Source organism: Coregonus clupeaformis, chromosome 12 (genome assembly GCF_020615455.1).
Source record: "Coregonus clupeaformis isolate EN_2021a chromosome 12, ASM2061545v1, whole genome shotgun sequence".
Classification (NCBI taxonomy): Eukaryota; Metazoa; Chordata; class Actinopteri; order Salmoniformes; family Salmonidae; genus Coregonus; species Coregonus clupeaformis.
The window spans coordinates 38918105-38931810 of NC_059203.1; positions in this window are offsets into that span (position 1 = coordinate 38918105).

Genomic DNA, 13706 nt, shown 5'->3' on the forward strand with positions numbered 1-13706 from the left:
AAATACTTTTTTCTCTCACTGTACTTTTATACGTGTTTCCTCCAGAATCTTCACAAGGTCCTTTGGTGTTGTTCTGGGATTGATTTGCACTTTTCACACTAAATTACGTTCATCTCTAGGAGACAGAATGCGTCTCCTTCCTGAGCGGTATGACGGCTGCGTGGTCCCATGGTGTTTATACTTGCGTACTATTGTTTGTACAGATGAACGTGGTACCTTCAGGCATTAGGGAATTGCTCCCAAGGATGAACCAGACTTGTGGAGGTCTGCAATTGTTCTTCTGAGGTCTTGGCTGATTTCTTTTGATTTTCCCATGATGTCAAGCAACGAGGCACTGAGTTTGAAGGTAGGCCTTGATATACATCCACAGGTACACCTCCAATTGACTCAAATGATGTCAATTAGCCTATCAGAAGCTTCTAAAGCCATGACATCATTTTCAGGTGTCAGCTGTTTAAAGGCACAGTCAAATTAGTGTATGTAAACTTCTGACCCACTGGAATTGTGATACAGTGAATTCTAAATGAAATAATCTATCTGTAAAAAATTGTTGGAAAAATTACTTGTGTCATGCACAATAGTAGACCGGCGAAACAGACCGCCGGAGGGGAGCAACCCCCCCCCACCGACCGGACACGCGGCTCCCACCGCAGGACATTGCCGGCCAGGAGGACAACCCCGAGGAGCGGGCCGGTCAGGGCGGCGACGGTGGAAGTCCCGAATTAGGTTGGGATCCAGAACGTCTCCAGCCGGAACCCAGCTCATCAGGACCATACCCCTCCCAGTCCACCAGGTAACGGAGCCGTCCCCCCACGGAACCTGGAGTCCAGCAGGTCCCTCACCGCATACGCCAGTCAATGTCCAGGGGCGGGGGGCGTACCCCGGGGGACGGCATCCGCCAGATGACCAGGAACCACCGGCCTGAGGAGAGACACATGAAAAGTGGGTGAGACACGGTAGTGAGGGGGAAGGAGCAGCCGGTACGGTACCTCATTTATCCGCCGGAGGACCTTAAACGGCCCCACAAACCGGGGGCTCAGTTTCTTGCAGGGCAGGCGGTGAGGGAGGTTTTTAGTGGACAGCCACACACGATCACCAGGCTGGAATATGGGGGCCTCACTGCAGTGGCAGTCAGCTTGGTCTTTCTGCCGACTAATGGCCCTCTGGAGATGGACATGGGTGGCGTCCCAGACCTGTCCGGCCCTGCGGAACCACTCGTCGACAGTGGGCGCATCGGTCTGGCTGGGTGTCCAAGGGGCCAGCGCCGGCTGGTACCCCAGGACGCACTGGAAGGGAGTGAGCCCCGTGGAGGAGTGAACAAGGGAGTTCTGGGCATATTCTGCCCAGGGAAGAAACCTCACCCACTCACCCTGCCAGTCCTGACAGTGGTAACGAAGAAACCTCCCCAGCTCCTGGTTCATGCGCTCCACCTGCCCATTCGACTGAGGCCTATACCCGGAAGTAAGGCTGGTCATGGACCCGATCTTCTCCAGGAAAGCCTTCCACACTCTGGAGGTGAATTGGGGGCCCAGTCCGAGACGATGTCCTCCGTAAGTCCATAATGCTGGAAGACCTGTTGGAACAGGACCTCAGCAACCTGGAGAGCAGAAGGCATGATTTGGAGAACCGATCTACGACCACCAGGACTGTGGTGAAGCCGTCAGAACGTGGGAGGTTGGTGACAAAGTCTATGGACAGGTGTGACCAAGGTCGCTGAGGCACTGGGAGAGGAACTAGTTTGCCTGCCGGGGCGTTCTGATGTGCCTTCGTTTGGGCACATACGGAACAGGAGTTGATATAACGGGAGACATCAGTAGCCAAGGTGTGCCACCAGTATTTTTGTGAGAGAGAATGTAGGGTGCGCGTAATACCGGAGTGCCCTGCCGTAAGGGTGGTTTGCGCCCAGATCAGCAGGCGCTCACGGACCCTGGTGGGTGCATACACGCTGGGTCCTCCTGAGCCGCCAGGCGGATGTCTTTGTCCACATCCCAAACGACAGGTGCCACGATGAGAGACAGAGGCAGGATAGGACCCCCCAGATCCTTCCTTTCTCCGGTATGGTGCATCCTGGAGAGTGCGTCAGCTTTCACATTCTGGGATCCTGGGCGGTAGAACAGAATAAACTGAAAGCGAGTAAGAAGTTGGGCCCACCTGGCTTGATGAGAGTTCAACCGTTTCGCTGCCCGTATGTGCTCCAAATTCCGGTGGTCAGTGAGAATCCGGAATGGATGGACTGCGCCCTCCAGCCAGTCTCCATTGCTCCAGAGCGAGGACCACCGCCAACAGCTCCCTGTCTTTTTGAGAAAAAGGCACAGGGATACATTTTCTCTGGCTTACCTTGCCGCTGGGAGAGGACCCCACCCACGCACTCCTCAGATGCGTCCACCTCTAGGATGAAAGGACGAGCTGGATCTGGGTGTTTTAGGAGGGGCGCTGTGGTGAACCTCTCCTTCAGCCTCTTGAAGGCAGCGTCAGCCTCCGGGTTCCAAGCCAGCTTCTGAGGCCCACCCTTAAGGCGTGCTCCTCGAACGTAGCCGAGTAGATCAGGACATCGTCGATGTACACCACCACCTGTTTACTCAGCATGTCTCGGAACACGTCATTGACGAAGGACTGGAACACGGAAGGTGCGTTGGCGAAGCCATAGGGCATGACGCAGTATTCATAGTGGCCTGAGGTAGTGCTGAATGCCGCCTTCCACTCGACTCCTTCCCGGATTCGGATGAGGTTGTAGGCACTCCTCAGGTCCAACTTGGTAAAGTACCGGGCCCCTCGCAGCTGCTCGATGGCCGACGGAACCAGAGGGAGGGGGTACCGGTACATGGTGGTGACTGCGTTCAGCCCCCGGTAGTCAATGCACGGCCTCAGTCCTCCGTCTTTTTTGGCCACGAAGAAGAAGCTGGCGGAGGCAGGAGAGATAGAGCGTCTGATGAACCCGTTTCAGGGTCTGCGCCACATACTTCTCCATGGCCTCAGTCTCCGCTATGGAGAGGGAGTAAATGTGACTTGTTGGGGGGTGTTGTCCCTCCAGCAGGGCAATGGCGCAGTCCCAGGGCCTGTGAGGAGGGAGACACGTAGCCTTGGAGGCAGAGAAGACATCGGAGAGATCTGCGTAAACACATGGAATGTTGGGCTGGAGGGCGGACTCCGGACTCTCCACTGACGTGGAGCAACAAACCACCGGCAGGCAGGTCCTCCGGCATGAGGGGGACCAAGCTGTCATCCTCTTGGTGATCCAATTGATGGTGGGGTTGTGTAGTCTGAGCCAGGGCAATCCCAAGACGATCCGGTGAAGGGGTGACGTGACGATGTGGAAGGACAGCTCCTTGTGATGCTCCGGTAGTGTGGGAATGGTGATGGGGAGAGTGACGTGCGTAATGGTGCCTGATCCAAGTGGTTTATTGTCCAGCGAGGTGACGTGTAGTGGAGAAGACAGTGGCACAGTGGGCAACCCCGATTCAGAGACCAGCTCCCTATCGATAAGGTTCCCCGCTGATCCGGAATCTATCATTGCCGTGGAAAGCGAAGAGAAGGAAGAACCATTCACCGTTAGGGGAACTAAAAACAATGGTTTGGTGACAGGTGATAACGGAACACTCACGGAGCGGCGACGGGAGTCATACCGCCTAGATAGGGAGCTGCCAGGAGATCTGTGGTCCGTGGTGGTGTAGGGAGTGCTGCCCACTTCCATGGGTGAGGACTCGGAGGCAGGGCAGCTTCCATAGCTCAGATGGGGTGAGTGTTGAGGCTCCGGGTGGTGTTGGGAACGCGTCGGTCTCTCAACATGTCGTCAAGACGAATGGACGTGGCGATGAGGGTATCAAGGTCCATCTCATCGTCCCGACATGCGAGTGCCGTCGTGATGTCCTCCCGTAAGCCTCTCCTGAAGGCCGTGCGCAGAGCACGCTCATTCCATCCGGAAGACGCCACCACCGTGCGAAAGCTCAGGGCGTATTCGAACGCGGCCTCCTCTCCCTGTTGTAGCCAGAGGAGACGCTCACCCCTGTCCTTTCCCTCCGTGGGATGATCGAACACCGCCCTGAACCGAGCGAGGAAGGTGAAGTAGGGAAGCGCCGCGGCTTCACCTCCTTCCCAGACTGCCGTGGCCCAATCCAGCGCCTTTCCCTTCAGTAGCGAAATCACCAGCGCCATCCTGGCTTGGTCCGATGGAGATGCCCCACGCTGATGCGCCAGATACAGTGAAACCTGTAGCAGGAAGCCTCTACATTTCGTTGTTTTCCCGTCATAGCGCTCCGGCAGGGCGAGGGGTCCCTCAGACATTGGTGATAGCATGGGAGGAGGTGGACTGGGTGCACTCGCCGCTCCCTGAGGTGGAACCGGAGCGATGGTCAGTTTATGCAGCGTTTGGAGCACTTCCTGCATGGCGGCGTTCAGCTGGGCAATCTGCTGCTGGTGCTGGTCAAGGCGCTGGGAAACTCCAGGAGGATTACCTGCTGCATCCATCTTCAAATAAAATAAAATACAATTTTATTTGCCACATGCGCCGAATACAACAGGTGTAGACATTACCATGAAATGCTTACTTACAGCCCTTAACCAACAATGCATTTATTTTTTAATAAAAAAGTAAAATAAAACAACAACAACAAAAAAGTGTTGAGAAAAAAAGAGCAGAAGTAAAATAAAATAACAGTAGGGAGGCTATATATAGGGGGGTACCGGTGCAGAGTCAATGTGCGGGGGCACCGGCTAGTTGAGGTAGTTGAGGTAAAATGTACATGTGGGTAGAGTTAAAGTGACTATGCATAAATAATTAACAGAGTAGCAGCAGCGTAAAAAGATGGGGTGGGGGTGGGGGGGCAGTGCAAATAGTCCGGGTAGCCATGATTAGCTGTTCAGGAGTCTTATGGCTTGGTGGTAGAAGCTGTTGAGAAGCCTTTTTGACCTAGACTTGGCACTCCGGTACCGCTTGCCGTGCGGTAGCAGAGAGAACAGTCTAGGACTAGGGTGGCTGGAGTCTTTGACAATTTTGAGGGTGTCGTGTATTAGGATTATGCCTTTGTTAAATGTTTTTCATGAAGAAATGGAATGTTGTTTATGTTAGGTCAAATGTGGCGTTTGTGGGGTGACGCCCCAGGGGAGACTGGTGATTGGCCAGAAGAGGGAGCACCCATCTTTTTGCATTGTTTATAAGTAGGGGCTAGACAAAGAAAGGGCAGAGCGACCATTGCAATCCGGGCCGTCGCTCTCCGGATGTCATGACATCTGTCACTTATGCTGAAGCTTGTGATATGAATAAACCTTATGATCCAAGTTCAGTATGAGCAGACTCCTTTGTTTATCAGCAATAATTGCCAGCATTCACCCGATACGACAAATGGCGCCCAACGTGGGGCTGGTCTGCAAATCTTCTTTGTTGCATTCGTTGCCGCCAAGCTAACTCGTTTTGAAGTGCCAGAAAAGGGTGAGTTTTCCTCACAGCTTTGGAGATTGTTAGTTTGGATGCTATGTGAGTGTACACTGGAGGAATGTACCATTACGACCGTGCCTCGTGTGGCGTTATTGCTGATAACTGGGGGTCTGGCTAATCATTATAAAAAATGTAAACCAGCGCAAAAGTGGGTAGAGCTTATGGATTGTTTATAGAGATGTGTTGCTTGAATAGTAAGTCAAGAACAATCGGGGCCAAGATATGTATACAAGTTAGGACATTGCAGGATTTGATAAGCCCTCGGAACAAACGGGGCGACCCCTATGGTGGGCCATAAATCCTGGTAACGCGCTATGTGTTGTCAGGTCAGTCTTGGACTGGAGTTTGGTTGTAGATTTAGTGGGGGTTGCTTGCCCATCTTCTGTCCGACGGGATATCTGCTTGGGGGGGACCGCTCATAAAATATCCAGAACTCACGGCAGCCTAAAGTTAGAAAAAATGAAAAAGTAATTAAAGACGCAATGTCAGGTGCATTGTTTTTATGCTACATGGTGCATACAGGCTAAGGCTAAATGCTAATGCTAAATGCTAATATGCTGCATGCTAACATGTGACCGTGGAGGTCCACTGCGATGGGATAAAGCCTCTTAAATTATGTTTGTATGTGGAATTTCGGTTCTATGTTTTGTGAGCGCTGTTAAATGTTGTTTGACTATGAGGGGAAAACGGAGGTACAGCAGGACTGTTAACCGTCTATTTGGGGTTGGGGAGAGATCTAAGAATCTCCCTTCCACGGTGAAAAAGTATTTTTGAATGTATCGCGCATGCGTGGGATTTTACTAAACAACACATCTGTTACGCGGCAGGGGGAGACAGAGAAATAGCCACAGACAAGAGATATTTGGACACGAATCTTCTAATCGTTAAAGTAACTGTTGTTCGAAAATGAAACTATTTGTTGAGATGTAGTGAATTTATAAATTAGATATATGTTGGCGGACTATAATAAATTAAATTAAAAGACGATTAAAATAAATAAAAAGTAAATAAAAATGTTTTTGAGCGATCTATTTAGTCCTGAGTTTAGTCTTAGAGCGAATATGAGTGGGGGAATGTTGAATATGGTTGAGATAACTCAGTGATTGCAGTAACTACTAAAATCTTTTTGTGTCTCTGTTCTTTTGTCATATGAGAGGAGCAATGGAGAGAGAAAGAGAGGGGGTGCTGACGTACACGTCACGTGACGCGACAGAGGATCGAGTCAAGGATTTGAGACTGGTCTGGTTACAAAATCTTCCCCTACAGGATATCTGATGTTATGACAATTTCACATAGGCTTGGCAAATACTATTTCATTAAAAAATTGCATTTTGGAGGTTATGTGCATCACTGGGGTTGATTGGAGTTGTGTTGGGAATCAAGGACTGACATTATTCTGTAAAATTAAGATAATTAGGTGCTTATAGAACAAGGGGGTTATGGGAATTGTAGTAATGGTAGGGTTACAGGCTTTGTTTATGGGTATTGTAGTCTGAAGTTGACTACTTGCATTTGATGGGTTGTGGTAAGATAGCCACCACTAATTGATAAATTGGTGATATAGGATGTAGAAATAAAAAATTGGTTTTAATTATTCATAATTTTTAATTGATTTTTTAATTGTTTTTTTATTTTAATTAGAAATGGTTTTTGAATAGAAATTTTAATTGAATTATTTCATAGTCATATTTTATTGATATTTTTTTTGGGTTGTTAGGTTATATTAATAATTAAAGGGGGGAAGCCATAGGCTATATAGTCTAAAATAAAATAATTCACGATAAAGGAATAAAAGGGTTGTTACAATGGGGAAAAACGACATCAAGGCTATAAAAAGTCATTACACCGGTTGATATAGTACAAAATGGTAATCCTTTAACTAAAGTATTGCTAGGTTATCCGGCAAATGAAACAAAAGTTGCCCTTCATTCTCAAACAAAAACTGATAAAAGATTCCAGCGATAAGATAAAGGTATAGAGAAGGCGACAGGAAAACTAATGGCAGAAGTTAGTACACCTTTCTCACATACGGATTCAGCAAAAAGACACCCACCTTACGAGAAGGAAGTAGAGCTTAGGGATGTTTATCCTCAGCTTCCAGTGATCATCCAGCAGGGTGATTGTTGCATCGGAGAGGAAGATGAACGAATAATAGATAGAGGACAAGCAGAAAAGACCAGAAAGATGAATCCAAAACTCCAGAAGGAAGAAAATGAGATGTCTGAAAGAGAAGAGTGAGGTTAAGGAAGATGGAACTTGAAGAAGATGATGAAGATGAAGATCAGAGTGATTGAGAAGAGATCATGGGTGGATATGACTCTGTGATCAGAAGGAAGTTGGCAAGAGAGGAAAGAAGGATACTAGAGATTTGATCTCTGATGGAAGTTGAAGGAAGAAGGATACAAGAGATTCGAGTTCAGATGAAGACAGCGATAAAGAGGAGACTAAAGGTGCTGTGTATTCAAAAGGAGTTTATCCTACAAGGACTGGCACAGAAGAAAAGTAAGAAGATGATGGAAGATGATATTTCGAGGACAGAACTTAGAATATAAGCTTTTGAAGAATCCTGATATGTCAACAGCAAGAAAGAACAGGACGAAGAAACTCTCAGAAAACTCAAGCATACAACTGGTGGAGAAGAGAAGCTTTGGTTATGAAGAATCAAAGTGAACCAAATCAACAATCACTGTTACAGCTTCAACTGAACAATATCAAATGCAATTGTACCAGCCACCAAGGGGGGTACCAGGTGTTCCATATCCACAGCCAGCTTCTGGACAGACACAGAATTGGAGAGGAAGAGGACGAGAAGGCTTAGAAGGAGGAGGAAGATTTCAGCTACACTTCCAGCAACTTTCAGAAGACTGTTATAATTGTGGAGGTTGGTCACTTTACCTGTGAGTGCAATGCGTCAGGAGGAAACAACAGAGAACATTTTTAAGGAAGATACAGGGGCCAGTCAAGATCACCTGTTCTCCAGGTGAACCCTAAGGATTCTAGAGGTGCCTAGAAGATCCGAAAGGGGGGTGTCAGCTGATAGCACCGATTAGAGAAGAAGAGAAAATATCCAACAATTGAAGTAAAACCAGAGGACTATGAGAAATAATGGTGAATAGTGGAAAAACTTCTGTGTTCAGCCTAAAGAGGTTAAACATCTCACTATGTAAAATTAACTAATTAGGATAGGGATTTGAGGTAGTAAAACAGTTAATTACTCTTAGGGAACCAATTGAGCTATGCTATAAAAATCAAAGAGAAATTAAAGTAGACATACTAATATTAAAAAATATACCTATTGCATTGTTGGGAAGAGATGCATTGTTTAAATTGAATTGTACAATAAGATGTACACTAAATGGCTGTCTGGTAGAAGATTTTAAAAAGTAGGGTTTTTGGGAATCATATTTGCTTCAAAAGATAATATCATAGGAAGGATGATAATCTATTAGACTGCCTATTAGACAATCTGTCTGGAAAATAAAGTTAAAAGGGGTGACTGTTATTCTGGGTTACATTCTTACACCAAGAGATTTCAGGCTAGGCTAAAAGGTGTTTAGTCGTTTGCCAAGTCTGTGTGTAAAGAAGTCAGAAGCAGGTGGGGACTTTCCCAATCACATATTCTAAAATTTGGTGGTAAAGGGATTTTGTGAATAAATCAGTGGAAAAGGTTTTTAAAGGTTAGGAGAAAAGATTAGATTAAAATAAGTTAGGAGAACTAGGTTGAAGGAACTCTAAGACAGTAAGCTAAGTTTCAAAGTTAGTAGTAAGAGAGAGAGAACAGTGGTGAAGGACATTTTAGAGTTTAGTGGGAAGATATGGTAGGAGTTTAGATCTGTTAGGAGCAGATGCATTGAGAAAGTATGTGTTGCTGAATAATAAGAGAAGATTGAGGGTGATTGAGTATCTATATTTACAGTTCCCAGCAGGGAGATCAAGGTAATTATAGGTGTATTTTTTATAATCAAAAGTTTGAAAGTCAGGGATTAGAGGTAGGACTGAGAGTTGGGAAAAAGTGACACTAGTGGTGATAGATGGAAGTACAAGCAAAGAGTTCAAAGCTTTGGGGAAAATGGATGAAGTAACAACAATGACATCAACACTTCAGTCTATTAAAACAACAGTGAGAAGCAATTTAACTCTTTCAACATTGATAGTTATTAAAGCCATAAATATATCGCATTTGATTATAAGGGAGCCAATGGCTTCAGCACCAATTTTAGAGGAAAAATACTTATTGGGGTTAGGATGGGGACGTTCCTCCCACATGGAGAGATAATTATGGAGAAGAAGTATTGTTATCAGGACCAGATGTAGAAGCGGTGCCCCCTAATCAAAGGAGGTATAGTTTGTACAACAATATGAAGTGGAAGAGGTTATGAGTGATTGTTCACTTATTTTGCGTAATGTTACAGAGAAAGATCAGGGAGAATATATGTGTACTTATCTAGTGCAAGCATTAAAATTTGTTCCGGTTAAGAATTATTGGTTAAAAGGCTATGTAATTCGTAAAGTGATGCTTATAATGGAAGATTTGAAGTCTGTTGAAATTTCCACAGTCACCAAAGGAGTTCAGGAAGAATATGTTGCAGTAGTCACTCCAACAGTAGATAATACACAGAGGATATCGGGAACTTTCACACTAGAAGTAGTTAAGAGTGTTAATACATCAACTAGATCAACTACTTTAATGGTAACTTTGGAAGGGATTAATGATACGATGGCAATAGCAAATGTAGGAAGTATGACACCGACAACAACTTTTCTGAAATTAAAGGGGGTAGCAAGAAGGACTCAGGGGTTTATGTTACGGATGGAGAGTGCTGTCAATGATAGTACGAATGGGGTTAAAATAGGAGAGCAGATAGTAGTAGAGAGCAATATAGATTCATCTGAAGTAGTGAAGGGTACTATCATGGAGGTACAGGATGAGGTCTTTAATTTTAATGACAGACAAGGAGAGGTATCTGATCAGTACCGCTCGTTAGGGAAGAGAGAAACTATATGCATGTGGTTTGATTCTTCTGTTGTGAAAAATTAAAGATAGCAGGTAGGAATCTTTGGTTCCAGCAGCTCATTCTGTAAGATCAGTCAGGAATCTTGAGGGTCCATGTCTGTTGAGAATTCCAGCACCAAACATTTTAGAGACGGTCGCTCGACCTCTATCAAGTATGTGTCAATCTTATGCTTTGTCATGACTGTGGTATCAGCAACAATCAGTAACCGATAAAATAATGTCGTTGTCAAAACATTTGTTTAAGCCTAGGGTTAGGTGTTATTGGGTTAAGTGAATTAACTTGGGTGCATTTGTTAGATGGGAAGGAAACTCAGGTAACAGCGAACCCTGAAGCATTTGAGGTGAAAGCAGTGAGGGCTAAAAGTTGTTTTGTTCTAATAAAACATATGATGTAAGGGGTATGTTTATGGGAATATCAGATTGTGATGATTATATGATAACTTTGGGTAAGCATGACCTTAAGGGTAGTAATGAGAAATATAATGTTACTTTTTATGTTCCAGTTAGTAAGAAGAGCAGGACTTTGATGGTTAAAAGATTAGCTTTTGCCTGACAATGTGACTATTGAGAATTTTAGAGATATTTGGAGGGTTTGTGGTGATAAAACGTATATATTCTTACCCTATGGATAGACAGGATGTTGTTACATGTCAACGTTGAAGCTTCCATATGAGGTTTCTACCATTAAAAGAGGGGTAGCACCGGACACAGATAAATCTGAATCTAGGGTTAAAAGGGTGAAAAGAGACATGTTATAGTCTTCAAGTCTATCATTGAAGGATGAATCTAAGGGAGAAGGGGGGACTTTTTCCATGGTATGGTGTAACATTTGGGAAGATCCTATTGATAATGTTAGTTATACTTTGAGTCCAGATAGTTCAGATATTATCACTAGGGTTATATATGCATTGAAGAATATAAGGGATGCATTTGGTAGATCTGAAGGAGCGGAAGTCAGCGAAGACTTGGTTGCAAGATCAGGTAGGCCCAGTAGGGGCAGTGATGGTTCAGATTTTAGTTGCAGCTTTGATAGCACTGTGTGTGATGTTTGTAATTTGTTACTGACCTTTGAGAAAGCTATGATATTGAGATAGGTTGGAGAGTGATGCCTGGAGACAACACTCAGATGCCGGTGTTGACTGTTCCTGATCTGGATGAAGATGGACAAGTGGAACTGAATGGATAAATATCATTTTTGATAATTTGATCATTTTTCAAATTTTTTTTTTCAATATTAGGGTGATTTTAGTATGATTTTATGAATCAAATGGGGGAAATGGTTAATGTGATTCATACATCATTTATATATCATTTTTATATTCTTAGTTGATATTGATGTTTAATTTGAAAGTGTTTGTTTTGCAAAAGATACTGTTTGGTCTTTTCTTTTCTTCCAGAAGCAATTGGGGGAACATGTGGAGATTGAAATACTCAAACAAGGACAATATGAAGGGACAATGTGAAAGGACAATGACTGGAGGAGATGAAACAAAGAAGGTGTGGAGAGATTCCGATTCCATCATCAACAATCCATTGGAAGTCGAGACTACGGGGAGATGAAGTGTAGTGGACTACATTCCAGTGTCTGCAATGAAATATAGACATATTTGCATGTGTAATACATAATTTGTGTCATATTCTTAGGTATTAATTTTTGTAGAATGATATTTGATGTTTTTGAATACATGTGAGGATCTTAGATGTTTTTGTTTATTTCGTTGATGCTTAGGGACAGGGAGTCTAGGCAGGGAGAGGTCCACTGTAGGGTCCAATGGGTTGACCAGCCTTAGAGTGGATATTTTTTGGATAGGATTTTGTTTGCAGGGGCTTACATGTGTATTTAATTGCATCATAGTTTCAAATGCATTTACATGGTTTATGAGTTTATCTGGAGTATCTAGGTGGTTGCCTGGGGCAGAGGGACCGTGAGAGAATTTTACTGTCTTGATTGATGGATGGATGGATTTGGAACGAAGGTTGCCGGACAGTTTTTCGCTCTCACACTCCATAAAGATTTGTTCATATTTCATAGTAATGTATTTACACTCCATAAAGATTTGTTCATATTTCATAGTAATGTATTCACACTTCATAAACAGTTATTCATATTTCATAGAAAGGTATTTACACTCTAGAGAAGAATGTTTTTGGTTTAATGTTAAAGATACTCAATAAGATAAATTGTTACTTGTCATAATCCTATTCTGTTTGTTTTCGAGACTGTTTAGTCTCGAAGGGGGGAAATGTCGTGTATTAGGATTATGCCTTTGTTAAATGTTTTTCATGAAGAAATGGAATGTTGTTTATGTTAGGTCAAATGTGGCGTTTGTGGGGTGACGCCCCAGGGGAGATTGGTGATTGGCCAGAAGAGAGAGCACCCATCTTTTTGCATTGCAATCCGGGCCGTCGCTCTCCGGATGTCATGACATCTGTCACTTATGCTGAAGCTTGTGATATGAATAAACCTTATGATCCAAGTTCAGTATGAGCAGACTCCTTTGTTTATCAGCAATAATTGCCAGCATTCACCCGATACGACAAGGGCCTTCCTCTGATAGAGGTCCTGGATGGCAGGAAGCTTGGCCCCAGTGATGTACTGGGCCGTACGCACTACCCTCTGTAGTGCCTTGCGGTTGGAGGCCGAGCAGTTGCCATACCAGGCGGTGATGCAACCAGTCAGGATGCTCTCGATGGTGCAGCTGTATAACTTTTTGAGGATCTGAGGACCCATACCAAATCTTTTCAGTCTCCTGAGGGGGAATAGGCTTTGTCGAGCCCTCTTCACGACTGTCTTGGTGTGTTTGGACCATGATAGTTTGTTGGTGATGTGGACACCAAGGAACTTGAAGCTCACAACCTGTTCCACTACAGCCCCATCGATGAGAATGGGGGCGTGCTCAGTCCTCTTTTTTTCCCTGTAGTCCACAATCATCTCCTTTGTCTTGGTCACGTTGAGGGAGAGATTGTTATCCTGGCACCACACGGCCAGGTCTCTGACCTCCTCCCTATAGGCTGTCTCATCTTCATGATAGGTGTGTGATTCTGTGACGAGTACTGAGGATACGAAGAGGCAGGACGCAGATGCAGGAATCAACAATGTAAAGGTTTACTTAACACTGAGCAAGAGAACAACAAAGAGTGAGTACACGACATGACACTAACAATCACACACCACACAACACTGAACAGTCCAGGGCTATATAGGGGTGGTAATGAGATGATGAGGTGCAGGTGCGCTGGAGGGGATTAGGGTGCGTTGGG